The sequence below is a fragment of the Danio rerio genome, chromosome 15 (assembly GCF_049306965.1).
Source record: "Danio rerio strain Tuebingen ecotype United States chromosome 15, GRCz12tu, whole genome shotgun sequence".
Taxonomy (NCBI): Eukaryota; Metazoa; Chordata; class Actinopteri; order Cypriniformes; family Danionidae; genus Danio; species Danio rerio.
The window spans coordinates 23,521,381-23,536,942 of record NC_133190.1 but is presented as its reverse complement, the minus strand read 5'-3'; the positions used below and the strand labels follow the sequence as shown (position 1 = coordinate 23,536,942).

The window sequence follows — 15,562 nt, the reverse complement described above, 5'->3', positions numbered from 1 at the left end:
ACAGAACCAACAAGGAAACAACCCATTAGAACAAGGGTTTCCAAACTCGGTCTAGAAGGGCCGGTGTCCTCCATAATTTATTATTGTTGCTTGAACACACAGCAGCACTCACACTCCCCCAGTAAGATGGGCAGTTTCAGTTCGACAGGGATTCAAAGTTCTCAGATTCTCAGTAAGGAAGTGCAGCTCTATCTCAATCAGCTGCTGAGGGCAGTGTGGGCACGTCTCTACGGCCAGCTGGTGTCTGCTGCCCGCTTCTAACATGTTAGAAAATACTGCAAATCAAACTGTCGGTATCTCCCTGCGGTTGAAATTGTTTGTTATTCGGAAAAAAGAAAAGTATCATAATAAATACAATTATTATTATTAAAAATGGAATTATGTTTTGTTTATCGCATATAGTTAAAGTGATGTGGGTAAATGGTGTGCTTCAATCCGGCTACCACCGCAAGTGCGGGTGTCACCGACTCTGTCCCAGTCATTCCCCTCGCTGGCCAGCAGAGGTCTCCATCACCAGACTATTGAACACTACATCACCCACGAACCCATTCGGCCAGCTGATTACACTGCACCCGACACTTGTTACCCCAGCTCACGCATAGACATAAAAGCAGCTCTCGCGCTCACTTTATTTTGAAGTCTTGTTCTGACCTGCTGACATTACTGAGTGTTACTTATCCTTGCCTGATCTTCTGTTGCCAACCCGGATTGTCCTCGACCTTGTCTTACCTGTCGCCTGCCTTGAATATCTGACTGTCTTACCGATCTTGATTCTCGCTGCCTGCCCCTGACCCATGCCTGCTACTCTTATATACGGATGCCAGCCGCCTGCCTATCGACCTTATAAGCCTGTGTTTCATCCGAGTTCATACACTAGTGCATACTGTTTGTTTATTTTTAAACTGTTTAATAAACTTACTGCAAATGGATCCCTCTGAGTCAGACTCCTCGTTACAGCGGGAAGCACTGTAATTGATAGTTTTCCAATAAGTGGTGAAATAAGTATTATAAATATTAAAATCATAAGTATTTTGTGACACCCACATCCGTCATTAAAACGCAGGTTTATGTTTTAAATAATAACTCAGAACCCATGCATTAATTTTAGTCCCATAAAAACTAACGTCTATGCAATACTGTATGTAAAAACTAAACTATTATAAACTAACTTTTGGTAAACGGCAAATCAACAAACTATGTTTGTAATGACGGGACCTTAGTTGGCTAACGATGGTTTTGGGTGACTAATTATTTTTTTCCACAGTATATGCTAGCCTATGCCATGCAACAGGTAACAATTTTGCTTTTGACCTAGATATCGAGTCAAAGCACCACGTATCCAGGTATTATGGATATAGGTAATTACTATTAGCTAATAATAATTATTATTATTATTATTATACATTAGTGGACATAATGCTTTTTTAAACTAGCATTTTTTTTTCTTTCTCTGCATGCGTGTGAAAAAGAAAACAGAAAATAAACGATAAATAATATGCATGCAATATGCCTTTGCATGCGATATGCCTATTTACAGTATTTAATTAATTTATTCAAACATGAGAGTGTTTTACATTACGTGCCAGTTGGTCAAATATTTGTAACATAGCCTTTAATAAAAAAGAAATAGCCTACTGATATAGTAAGTTCAGGTGATCACGTTCACAATCAGGTGATGATGTGCTCTACTGCCACGATATTAATATTATTGTAACGAGGAGACTGACACGGAGGGATCCATTATGCAGTATTTATTTATCACAATCTCACTCAAACACACAATATGCACAAAGGTGCAAACACACATCAACAGTTGTAGTAATGGTTTAAAGGCTGACGGTAAACAGACTTGCACAGGCTTGGGTCAAGAGCAGGCAGCGAGTATCAGAGTCCGTGAATCAGGCGTGGGTCGTGGGCAGGCAGAAGGCGAAGCAGAGTCAGAAACGGGCTGGAGTAGTACACAGGAGATCAGGCTGGATATAACGCTCAGTAATGCTGGCCGGGGCTGAACAAGACTTTGCACTGACTGAGTGTTTGAGTGCGGCTTATAAACGGTACGTGGGTCGTTAACTGGAATGTGATTCAGGTGTGCACGATCAGTGTAAATGGATGATGTAATGCTAGAAGTCCAGAGATGGCGGCCTCTGCTGGCCAGCGAGGGGAATGACTGGGACCGAGTCGGTGACAATTATTTTACTGTTTTTCATATGCACACGTTTAAGATTTTAGGTAATAACATCGCCATGATGGTCAAAGAAATCGAAACATTTTCACCCCAACACAATTTAATAGGGCACTAAAGGGCACTTTTTTTTCTACACTCTCCTATAGGTGAAGTTTTCTTTCCCTCTTTGCTGTCGACCCTGGCTTGAATTGTTCAGGATCGGTAGAGCTACGCATCAATGAATTTGCTCTTCAGTGTTTGGACTCTTAGTAATTATTTAAACCACACTGAACTGAGCTAAAGAGAACTGAACTTAAACACTAAGAACTGAACTACCCTGATCCAATTACTAAGACCATTTATGTGAAGCTGCTTTGACGCAATCTACATTGTAAAAGCGCTATGCAAATAAAGTTGAATTGAATTGAATAAAGGCTAAAGAACTTAATTCTTATATTTGCTTTTTGCAGCCAAGGGCTATACTTCTCACCATGTACTTTTCTAAAACATACAGTACAGAGTAAGATCATGTTTATTACTAAGAAAACTAAATCAAAATTATATTTTAAATGAAAACATTACATAAGGTGCGCATACATAGCCGTCTGTTTAGCATTGTAAAAAGGCAAGGCTAAATGTCTATGGTTAAAGTGCCGACCAGCGGTCAAACGTTGCTGGCGCACCAATTACAGTCGTCGCCGCAGTATGAATGGTGGCAAAAGGAACACATTGAAGTAGTAACATCTGTAGGTGTTCTAGAAACTTCCAGGCAGGTGTGTTAAAGAAAGTTGGAGGTAAACTGTGCAGGACATCGGCCCTCCAGGATCGAGTTTGGAAACCCCTGTATTGGAATGAATGTACTGAGACCTTATTAAGTTCTTTATATGATGGCTGACTTAAATGTGGCGCAAGTGAAGGGTTTGGTTGCAAAACGCGATAAATGCCATTTTTTGACATTTGGATTTTATTATTGGAAATCGCTGTTCAGATGTACTTTAATCTATGAGTGGATTGCTGCCATTAATAACATTTAATAATGTACATTTTAGGCCGAGTACAAAATGTATTTTTTCTCAAAACGCGATATCAGCACGACCAGTTTGTTTACAAAGTGTGATATAACAGTTATAGAACGTTTAGGATGTGGTACAAGCTCAGCATCCCCTGGGAAAGAGTCACCGCCAGTGAAGTGCTCCGAGTTTGCTCATTGATTTAGCAATAAGATAAAGCCTTCAACTTTAAAAAAAAATTTATAAAAACGCAACAAAAGTGGACCAGAATCCTGCGTCTGTCAACAATACACAAATGCAGCGAGGTACAAGTCTCCGCTAATGTCAATAGAAAGGCCAGGGAGCGCCTTTTTTTCTGCACTCCTCTGCAACACAAGATACCTGTCTGTAAGGCGACATTTCTAAATGTCTTTTGTAAGTTTATTTTGTTTTGCCAAAATGTAGAGCCATTACTTTCCTTTTTCCATTTTGAAGGGGCACTCTTAACCTGATCCTTCTGACCGATGCCAGTTCTCTGGATGCAGACTATATCAGACTGCACAATGGGCACATAAATAGTCAGTTCCACCCAGAGTGTTGCACTGGAGCTAGGAAGCACTCAGACATAAAGGCCAATCAGCCACACATTTTATTTTATTTATCATTATAGAAAAAACAGTCAAAAATATTTATTGCCATTTTTGCCAACTTAGGGTGTGCCCTCTGTCCCACCCACCGCAACCTTAGAGGACACACCCTATTCCTATCTCCAGCGGTTTACCTTGGGTGAAACGACAGCCGTCCCCATATTATCCAGATGGCCAAGAAACACAATAACAAAGTTTCCTCTTGAGCCCTTGATAGTCTTCCAGTCAAGAAACAAGTGCCCCAACATTTTACCTTGCCCTACATGGACAGTCATATGCTGATTGCTCAGTTGCTTGCAGGTTTCTTAGATACAGATTATGACAAATTGCACAATGGGTGCACAACTAGTCAGTCTGGGCAATAATGCAGTGTCACAACATTTCGTTCTTTGCTGTTTTGAACTGGCAGTCATCCCCTAGTTGTTCAAAATGCATATTATTCTTTGGACTGGAAAGTTTTACAATGTTGGACCATGGCATTTCAGGCTTTTGACAATCACCCTGCATAAATGCATAGCCATAACTTTCCTTTTTTCATTTTGAAGGGGCACTCTTAACCTGATCCTTCCGACCGATGCCAGTTCTCTGGATGCAGACTATATCAGACTGCACAATGGGCGCATAAATAGTCAGTTCCACCCAGAGTGTTGCACTGGAGCTAGGAAGCACTCAGACATAAAGGCCAATCAGCCACACATTTTATTTTGTTTATCATTATAGCAAAAACAGTCAAAAATATTTATGGTCATTTTTGCCAACTTAGGGTGTGCCCTCTGTCCCACCCACCGCAACCTTAGAGGACACACCCTAATCCTATCTCCAGCGGTTTACCTTGGGTGAAACGACAGCCGTCTCCATATTATCCAGATGGCCAAGGTACACAATAACAGAGTTTCCTCTTGAGCCCTTGATAGTCTTCCAGTCAAGAAACAAGTGCCCCAACATTTTACCTTGTCTTACATGGACAGTCATATGCTGATTGCTCAGTTGCTTGCAGGTTTCTTAGATACAGATTATGACAAATTGCACAATGGGTGCACAACAAGTCAGTCTGGGCAATAATGCAGTGTCACAACATTTCTTTCTTTGCTGTTTTGAACTGGCAGTCATTCCCTAGTTGTTCAAAATGCATATTATGCTTTGGACTGGAAAGTTTTACAATGTTGGACCATGGCATTTCAGGCTTTTGACAATCACCCTGCATAAATGCATTGCCATAACTTTCCTTTTTCCATTTTGAAGGGGCACTCTTAACCTGATCCTTCCGACCGATGCCAGTTCTCTGGATGCAGACTATATCAGACTGCACAATGGGCGCATAAATAGTCAGTTCCACCCAGAGTGTTGCACTGGAGCTAGGAAGCACTCAGACATAAAGGCCAATCAGCCACACATTTTATTTTGTTTATCATTATAGCAAAAACAGTCAAAAATATTTATTGTCATTTTTGCCAACTTAGGGTGTGCCCTCTGTCCCACCCACCGCAACCTTAGAGGACACACCCTAATCCTATCTCCAGCGGTTTACCTTGGGTGAAACGACAGCCGTCCCCATATTATCCAGATGGCCAAGGTACACAATAACAGAGTTTCCTCTTGAGCCCTTGATAGTCTTCCAGTCAAGAAACAAGTGCCCCAACATTTTACCTTGTCTTACATGGACAGTCATATGCTGATTTGTCAGTTGCTTGCAGGTTTCTTAGATACAGATTATGACAAATTGTACAATGGGTGCACAACAAGTCAGTCTGGGCAATAATGCAGTGTCACAACATTTCTTTCTTTGCTGTTTTGAACTGGCAGTCATCCCCTAGTTGTTCAAAATGCATATTATTCTTTGGACTGGAAAGTTTTACAATGTTGGACCATGGCATTTCAGGCTTTTGACAATCACCCTGCATAAATGCATTGCCATAACTTTCCTTTTTCCATTTTGAAGGGGCACTCTTAACCTGATCCTTCCGACCGATGCCAGTTCTCTGGATGCAGACTATATCAGACTGCACAATGGGCGCATAAATAGTCAGTTCCACCCAGAGTGTTGCACTGGAGCTAGGAAGCACTCAGACATAAAGGCCAATCAGCCACACATTTTATTTTGTTTATCATTATAGCAAAAACAGTCAAAAATATTTATTGTCATTTTTGCCAACTTAGGGTGTGCCCTCTGTCCCACCCACCGCAACCTTAGAGGACACACCCTAATCCTATCTCCAGCGGTTTACCTTGGGTGAAACGACAGCCGTCCCCATATTATCCAGATGGCCAAGGTACACAATAACAGAGTTTCCTCTTGAGCCCTTGATAGTCTTCCAGTCAAGGAACAAGTGCCCCAACATTTTACCTTGCCCTACATGGACAGTCATATGCTGATTGCTCAGTTGCTTGCAGGTTTCTTAGATACAGATTATGACAAATTGCACAATGGGTGCACAACTAGTCAGTCTGGGCAATAATGCAGTGTCACAACATTTCTTTCTTTGCTGTTTTGAACTGGCAGTCATCCCCTAGTTGTTCAAAATGCATATTATTCTTTGGACTGGAAAGTTTTACAATGTTGGACCATGGCATTTTAGGCTTTTGACAATCACCCTGCATAAATGCATTGCCATAACTTTCCTTTTTTCATTTTGAAGGGGCACTCTTAACCTGATCCTTCCGACCGATGCCAGTTCTCTGGATGCAGACTATATCAGATTGCACAATGGGCGCATAAAAAGTCAGTTCCACCCAGAGTGTTGCACTGGAGCTAGGAAGCACTCAGACATAAAGGCCAATCAGCCACACATTTTATTTTGTTTATCATTATAGCAAAAACAGTCAAAAATATTTATTGTCATTTTTGCCAACTTAGGGTGTGCCCTCTGTCCCACCCACCGCAACCTTAGAGGACACACCCTAATCCTATCTCCAGCGGTTTACCTTGGGTGAAACGACAGCCGTCCCCATATTATCCAGATGGCCAAGGTACACAATAACAGAGTTTCCTCTTGAGCCCTTGATAGTCTTCCAGTCAAGAAACAAGTGCCCCAACATTTTACCTTGTCTTACATGGACAGTCATATGCTAATTGCTCAGTTGCTTGCAGGTTTCTTAGATACAGATTATGACAAATTGTACAATGGGTGCACAACAAGTCAGTCTGGGCAATAATGCAGTGTCACATCATTTCTTTCTTTGCTGTTTTGAACTGGCAGTCATCCCCTAGTTGTTCAAAATGCATATTATTCTTTGGACTGGAAAGTTTTACAATGTTGGACCATGGCATTTCAGGCTTTTGACAATCACCCTGCATAAATGCATTGCCATAACTTTCCTTTTTTCATTTTGAAGGGGCACTCTTAACCTGATCCTTCCGACCGATGCCAGTTCTCTGGATGCAGACTATATCAGACTGCACAATGGGCGCATAAATAGTCAGTTCCACCCAGAGTGTTGCACTGGAGCTAAGAAGCACTCAGACATAAAGGCCAATCAGCCACACATTTTATTTTGTTTATCATTATAGCAAAAACAGTCAAAAATATTTATGGTCATTTTTGCCAACTTAGGGTGTGCCCTCTGTCCCACCCACCGCAACCTTAGAGGACACACCCTAATCCTATCTCCAGCGGTTTACCTTGGGTGAAACGACAGCCGTCCCCATATTATCCAGATGGCCAAGGTACACAATAACAGAGTTTCCTCTTGAGCCCTTGATAGTCTTCCAGTCAAGAAACAAGTGCCCCAACATTTTACCTTGCCCTACATGGACAGTCATATGCTGATTGCTCAGTTGCTTGCAGGTTTCTTAGATACAGATTTTGACAAATTGCACAATGGGTGCACAACTAGTCAGTCTGGGCAATAATGCAGTGTCACAACATTTCTTTCTTTGCTGTTTTGAACTGGCAGTCATCCCCTAGTTGTTCAAAATGCATATTTTTCTTTGGACTGGAAAGTTTTACAATGTTGGACCATGGCATTTCAGGCTTTTGACAATCACCCTGCATAAATGCATTGCCATAACTTTCCTTTTTCCATTTTGAAGGGGCACTCTTAACCTGATCCTTCCGACCGATGCCAGTTCTCTGGATGCAGACTATATCAGACTGCACAATGGGCGCATAAATAGTCAGTTCCACCCAGAGTGTTGCACTGGAGCTAGGAAGCACTCAGACATAAAGGCCAATCAACCACACATTTTATTTTGTTTATCATTATAGCAAAAACAGTCAAAAATATTTATGGTCATTTTTGCCAACTTAGGGTGTGCCCTCTGTCCCACCCACCGCAACCTTAGAGGACACACCCTAATCCTATCTCCAGCGGTTTACCTTGGGTGAAACGACAGCCGTCTCCATATTATCCAGATGGCCAAGGTACACAATAACAGAGTTTCCTCTTGAGCCCTTGATAGTCTTCCAGTCAAGAAACAAGTGCCCCAACATTTTACCTTGTCTTACATGGACAGTCATATGCTGATTGCTCAGTTGCTTGCAGGTTTCTTAGATACAGATTATGACAAATTGCACAATGGGTGCACAACAAGTCAGTCTGGGCAATAATGCAGTGTCACAACATTTCTTTCTTTGCTGTTTTGAACTGGCAGTCATCCCCTAGTTGTTCAAAATGCATATTATGCTTTGGACTGGAAAGTTTTACAATGTTGGACCATGGCATTTCAGGCTTTTGACAATCACCCTGCATAAATGCATTGCCATAACTTTCCTTTTTCCATTTTGAAGGGGCACTCTTAACCTGATCCTTCCGACCGATGCCAGTTCTCTGGATGCAGACTATATCAGACTGCACAATGGGCGCATAAATAGTCAGTTCCACCCAGAGTGTTGCACTGGAGCTAGGAAGCACTCAGACATAAAGGCCAATCAGCCACACATTTTATTTTGTTTATCATTATAGCAAAAACAGTCAAAAATATTTATTGTCATTTTTGCCAACTTAGGGTGTGCCCTCTGTCCCACCCACCGCAACCTTAGAGGACACACCCTAATCCTATCTGCAGCGGTTTACCTTGGGTGAAACGACAGCCGTCCCCATATTATCCAGATGGCCAAGGTACACAATAACAGAGTTTCCTCTTGAGCCCTTGATAGTCTTCCAGTCAAGAAACAAGTGCCCCAACATTTTACCTTGCCCTACATGGACAGTCATATGCTGATTGCTCAGTTGCTTGCAGGTTTCTTAGATACAGATTATGACAAATTGCACAATGGGTGCACAACTAGTCAGTCTGGGCAATAATGCAGTGTCACAACATTTCTTTCTTTGCTGTTTTGAACTGGCAGTCATCCCCTAGTTGTTCAAAATGCATATTATTCTTTGGACTGGAAAGTTTTACAATGTTGGACCATGGCATTTCAGGCTTTTGACAATCACCCTGCATAAATGCATTGCCATAACTTTCCTTTTTTCATTTTGAAGGGGCACTCTTAACCTGATCCTTCCGACCGATGCCAGTTCTCTGGATGCAGACTATATCAGACTGCACAATGGGCGCATAAATAGTCAGTTCCACCCAGAGTGTTGCACTGGAGCTAGGAAGCACTCAGACATAAAGGCCAATCAGCCACACATTTTATTTTGTTTATCATTATAGCAAAAACAGTCAAAAATATTTATTGTCATTTTTGCCAACTTAGGGTGTGCCCTCTGTCCCACCCACCGCAACCTTAGAGGACACACCCTAATCCTATCTCCAGCGGTTTACCTTGGGTGAAACGACAGCCGTCCCCATATTATCCAGATGGCCAAGGTACACAATAACAGAGTTTCCTCTTGAGCCCTTGATAGTCTTCCAGTCAAGAAACAAGTGCCCCAACATTTTACCTTGTCTTACATGGACAGTCATATGCTGATTGCTCAGTTGCTTGCAGGTTTCTTAGATACAGATTATGACAAATTGCACAATGGGTGCACAACAAGTCAGTCTGGGCAATAATGCAGTGTCACAACATTTCTTTCTTTGCTGTTTTGAACTGGCAGTCATCCCCTAGTTGTTCAAAATGCATATTATGCTTTGGACTGGAAAGTTTTACAATGTTGGACCATGGCATTTCAGGCTTTTGACAATCACCCTGCATAAATGCATTGCCATAACTTTCCTTTTTCCATTTTGAAGGGGCACTCTTAACCTGATCCTTCCGACCGATGCCAGTTCTCTGGATGCAGACTATATCAGACTGCACAATGGGCGCATAAATAGTCAGTTCCACCCAGAGTGTTGCACTGGAACTAGGAAGCACTCAGACATAAAGGCCAATCAGCCACACATTTTATTTTGTTTATCATTATAGCAAAAACAGTCAAAAATATTTATTGTCATTTTTGCCAACTTAGGGTGTGCCCTCTGTCCCACCCACCGCAACCTTAGAGGACACACCCTAATCCTATCTCCAGCGGTTTACCTTGGGTGAAACGACAGCCGTCCCCATATTATCCAGATGGCCAAGGTACACAATAACAGAGTTTCCTCTTGAGCCCTTGATAGTCTTCCAGTCAAGAAACAAGTGCCCCAACATTTTACCTTGCCCTACATGGACAGTCATATGCTGATTGCTCAGTTGCTTGCAGGTTTCTTAGATACAGATTATGACAAATTGCACAATGGGTGCACAACTAGTCAGTCTGGGCAATAATGCAGTGTCACAACATTTCTTTCTTTGCTGTTTTGAACTGGCAGTCATCCCCTAGTTGTTCAAAATGCATATTATTCTTTGGACTGGAAAGTTTTACAATGTTGGACCATGGCATTTCAGGCTTTTGACAATCACCCTGCATAAATGCATTGCCATAACTTTCCTTTTTCCATTTTGAAGGGGCACTCTTAACCTGATCCTTCCGACCGATGCCAGTTCTCTGGATGCAGACTATATCAGACTGCACAATGGGCGCATAAATAGTCAGTTCCACCCAGAGTGTTGCACTGGAGCTAGGAAGCACTCAGACATAAAGGCCAATCAGCCACACATTTTATTTTGTTTATCATTATAGCAAAAACAGTCAAAAATATTTATTGTCATTTTTGCCAACTTAGGGTGTGCCCTCTGTCCCACCCACCGCAACCTTAGAGGACACACCCTAATCCTATCTCCAGCGGTTTACCTTGGGTGAAACGACAGCCGTCCCCATATTATCCAGATGGCCAAGGTACACAATAACAGAGTTTCCTCTTGAGCCCTTGATAGTCTTCCAGTCAAGAAACAAGTGCCCCAACATTTTACCTTGCCCTACACAGACAGTCATTTGCCGATTGCTCAGTTGCTTGCAGGTTTCTTAGATACAGATTATGACAAATTGTACAATGGGTGCACAACAAATCAGTCTGGGCAATAATGCAGTGTCACAACATTTCTTTCTTTGCTGTTTTGAACTGGCAGTCATCCCCTAGTTGTTCAAAATGCATATTATTCTTTGGACTGGAAAGTTTTACAATGTTGGACCATGGCATTTTAGGCTCTTGACAATCACCCTGCATAAATGCATTGCCATAACTTTCCTTTTTTCATTTTGAAGGGGCACTCTTAACCTGATCCTTCCGACCGATGCCAGTTCTCTGGATGCAGACTATATCAGACTGCACAATGGGCGCATAAATAGTCAGTTCCACCCAGAGTGTTGCACTGGAGCTAGGAAGCACTCAGACATAAAGGCCAATCAGCCACACATTTTATTTTGTTTATCATTATAGCAAAAACAGTCAAAAATATTTATTGTCATTTTTGCCAACTTAGGGTGTGCCCTCTGTCCCACCCACCGCAACCTTAGAGGACACACCCTAATCCTATCTCCAGCGGTTTACCTTGGGTGAAACGACAGCCGTCCCCATATTATCCAGATGGCCAAGGTACATAATAACAGAGTTTCCTCTTGAGCCCTTGATAGTCTTCCAGTCAAGAAACAAGTGCCCCAACATTTTACCTTGCCCTACATGGACAGTCATATGCTGATTGCTCAGTTGCTTGCAGGTTTCTTAGATACAGATTATGACAAATTTCACAATGGGTGCACAACAAGTCAGTCTGGGCAATAATGCAGTGTCACAACATTTCTTTCTTTGCTGTTTTGAACTGGCAGTCATCCCCTAGTTGTTCAAAATGCATATTATGCTTTGGACTGGAAAGTTTTACAATGTTGGACCATGGCATTTCAGGCTTTTGACAATCACCCTGCATAAATGCATTGCCATAACTTTCCTTTTTCCATTTTGAAGGGGCACTCTTAACCTGATCCTTCCGACCGATGCCAGTTCTCTGGATGCAGACTATATCAGACTGCACAATGGGCGCATAAATAGTCAGTTCCACCCAGAGTGTTGCACTGGAGCTAGGAAGCACTCAGACATAAAGACCAATCAGCCACACACTTTTTTTTTTGGTTATCATTATAGCAAAAACAGTCAAAAATATTTATTGTCATTTTTGCCAACTTAGGGTGTGCCCTCTGTCCCACCCACCGCAACCCTAGAGGACATACCCTAATCCTGTCTCCAGCGGTTTACCTTGGGTGAAACGACAGCCGTTCCCATATTATCCAGATGGCCAAGGTACACAATAACAGAGTTTCCTCTTGAGCCCTTGATAGTCTTCCAGTCAAGAAACAAGTGCCCCAACATTTTACCTTGTCTTACATGGACAGTCATATGCTGATTTGTCAGTTGCTTGCAGGTTTCTTAGATACAGATTATGACAAATTGCACAATGGGTGCACAACTAGTCAGTCTGGGCAATATTATGAATGCACCAGTGACAAGAGGACTTGACATTAATAACATAAAACTTGACTTTAGAAAAATCTAAAGTCCTGAAGAATATTATGTGCTTCTCAAATTAATTACCTTTTGTGAATAAAAAACAAACCTTATCTGTCAATTGTACTAATTAATTTCAATCCTGCTTGTACTTCAACATTGTTTAACATCTTACCTGTTGGTGACTTCTGGCATCGTTGTAGTTTCTTCCTTCAGACGAAGCTGACATGCGTGAAGAAATCTGGTCTTGATATGCTATTTCACATTTCCTACTTACCTGAAGTCATTAGAGCTATGCACCATTTCACAACAGATTAGATTCACTTTTGCTGTTGTTGTTTCTTTTATATTGTAACTTCTTCAATTTAGCTTTGCATATTTTATGATGTGTTTGTCAATTTGGTCAGTTTGTAATGTATAATGCTCACATGTGGTGTACCTACAGAGCATCTACTGTTGCTTACAAAAGCTCCAAGTTACTTATTTATTCAGGAGATCTAGATGGAAGTTTATGTATAAATTGATCTCCCGAATTAATGCTTCCAACAACAAGATTATTGTGAGTTTATCAAACACAGAGGTAAGCAGTACACACTATCATTCAGAGCTGTGGAGACATTGTTGCTGTATTTTGTAAATTATTTGGTTTCCTATGTCATGGAATATGTGTTTCTTTTTATTTACTGGACTGTGCTGCAATATGTAGTATATTGTCAATATATTTTTCCCAGTACTGGGTGGCAGCTGGAAGGGCATTCACTGTGTGAAACATACTGTATGCTGTATAAGTTGGTGGTTCATTGCGCCGTGGCGACCCCCTAATGAATAAAGGGACTAAGCCGAAAGAAAATAAATAAATAAATGAATTAATGTAAATATATAACTTAACATATATTTAATACTATAATTTAAATTCATATTTTTAAATATCATTTTCTGTTAACAATTCAATAAACGCAAATGAACACTTCATGTTTCATTACTAATTACTTGTTTTTTAAGAATTTGTTTTGATAATGAGTGACACATTTAGTTGGTTGTTTGTCCCCTCTTTTGCCGTAAATTTATTTCTACAACCGTCGTTTGAAGCATCAAGTTGTTTCCAATCTTTACCATTACTGTACTTTTATTTGATTGTTTGTGACTCAAGTAATAACACTGGTTAAAGACTATACTAATCGCGATCATTAAGTAAAAAGTGAGATCACAATTTTCAGTTAATAAACAAAACACTAAAATTATTACGTTAGGGTTGGATTGTTTACCTTAGGATAGTTTTGAGGTTCATGGTTTTACGACACGCTAAAAGGTGATAAGATTCTATAACCGCTCCTGATTTAAGCTTTTAACTCATGTTAGGGGAGAGCGGGGCACAAAGTAACACTTTTTGGTTTTAGTCAACTAATGAACAAAGTAAGGTTAGACAAACCATATTTTTTTACCAATAACACCCAAGCCTCTCCTACAAATGAGCACTGAAATTATGATCGCCAAGCCTATGGTTTCTGTTCAGTATTGCCAAAAGTGCCAGGAGTAAAAATGTTAGTATTTACCCCACCTGTGGGGCAAGTTGTAACAGACAGGGGTTAGCTGTAACACATGCTTACAAAGGCAGGTTTCACTCAGTTTATTTAATTTCTGTTAACTTTAAATAGTAGCTATTTTTCCTCAGTAATTGGTTCATTTCTTTTTTGTTCTACACAGCACAGTATGTTTATTTATTTATTTGATTAGTGGATAAACACATTTGAATCTGTTTGCATAATTATACATTTGTCCATTGTAATACAATGCATTTATTTGCAATTTTAGCAATAAAATATATTTTTCTATTAAAACAATATTTTCTATTAAAACATTTTTATTGAAAAAGTTCCCAACATTACATTCAAAACTAAAATAAAAATGTTTTGTTAGTTTAATAGTGTCCAACGGTGTGTGGTTTAATTGTAACACCCGCTCTGTCATGCTTTCCTCAAAACTGGCTAGCAGTCCCTGTGATTTTCACATCTTTCAAAATGATTTCATCTTTTAGCCTAGAAGACGGTCATCACAACAATATAAGATTTTACGTACATACTTTTTACACATAATTTTTCATAAAACAATACTGACAATAATAAAAATTTTGCTGAACTTTTTCAGCAATTGCAGTAACACGGCTGCCGACATTGTGGTGAAAACCACAGAAGCTTGCCGAGTTTAACCGTAAGCAAATACCTTAAAACTCTGTGTTACATTTAACAATGAGTTACTATTTGTGCCCCGTGCTCCCTTGTGTTTTGTGCTGTTACTTGTTGCTGACTCCTCCGGCATGTCATGGCTTCTTCGTCCCGAAATCCAGAATAGGCTGCAGAAATCTGGCCCTGGTGCTGTAAAGCTGCATAAACTGTAAACGCTGTGTAGTCGACGTTTCACTTTTCCCCTTCAGCTCTGCTTCCTCCTCTGGCTCTGCAAGCAGCTCACAACTTGATGGAATGGAACGCGTTCTAAATGGAAGCATGACGTTCGATGATGTCATCAAGGCTGATAGGCTGTGAGTGTCAACAGGCTAAATTTAAAACGGAGTGTACAATGTTAACGTTAGTTAGTATGTTTGACTGATGATTTTCATGTAATACAAATGTATTTCCCAAACATTTCGAATTATGGCTTGTTAAAACATGTACTGCACTTTCCCACCATTGCTTATCTTTTACAGTGGCTTTTTCCATTGACTGTTGTTGCTCACTGGTTCTGTGTGTAAATATATATGAACTTTTCATTTGAATCATCCCCAACTCTACACTAAACCAACTCTTAGATTCTCTTAGCGCTGTTTGACTGTGTTTTATCTGTTTTCCACAAGAGGGCGCAATGGATTTGTACAAGACTGTCTAAAAAGGGGTGCCCAAAATTTCTTATAAAGGTCCACGAATCAAACTTGATTGAGGTCTGTGGACCAAAAGTGAATAAACCAAGCTGTATTACATCAAAATTCCCATGAGTAATTTCCTAACTTGCTGCCCAATAT

At 40.6% G+C, this 15,562-nt stretch overlaps 1 long non-coding RNA gene across 1 annotated transcript; it reads right to left on the bottom strand.

Moving 5' to 3' along the window:
- Positions 1-1,737: 1,737 nt before the first annotated feature.
- Positions 1,738-14,996, bottom strand: LOC141377830 (uncharacterized). Its single transcript, XR_012390821.1, has 3 exons — positions 14,844-14,996; positions 12,725-12,841; positions 1,738-3,539 (listed from the first exon to the last, which is right to left on the bottom strand). It is a non-coding gene; the product is annotated as an uncharacterized lncRNA (long non-coding RNA).
- Between the last annotated feature and the right edge of the window lie 566 nt (positions 14,997-15,562).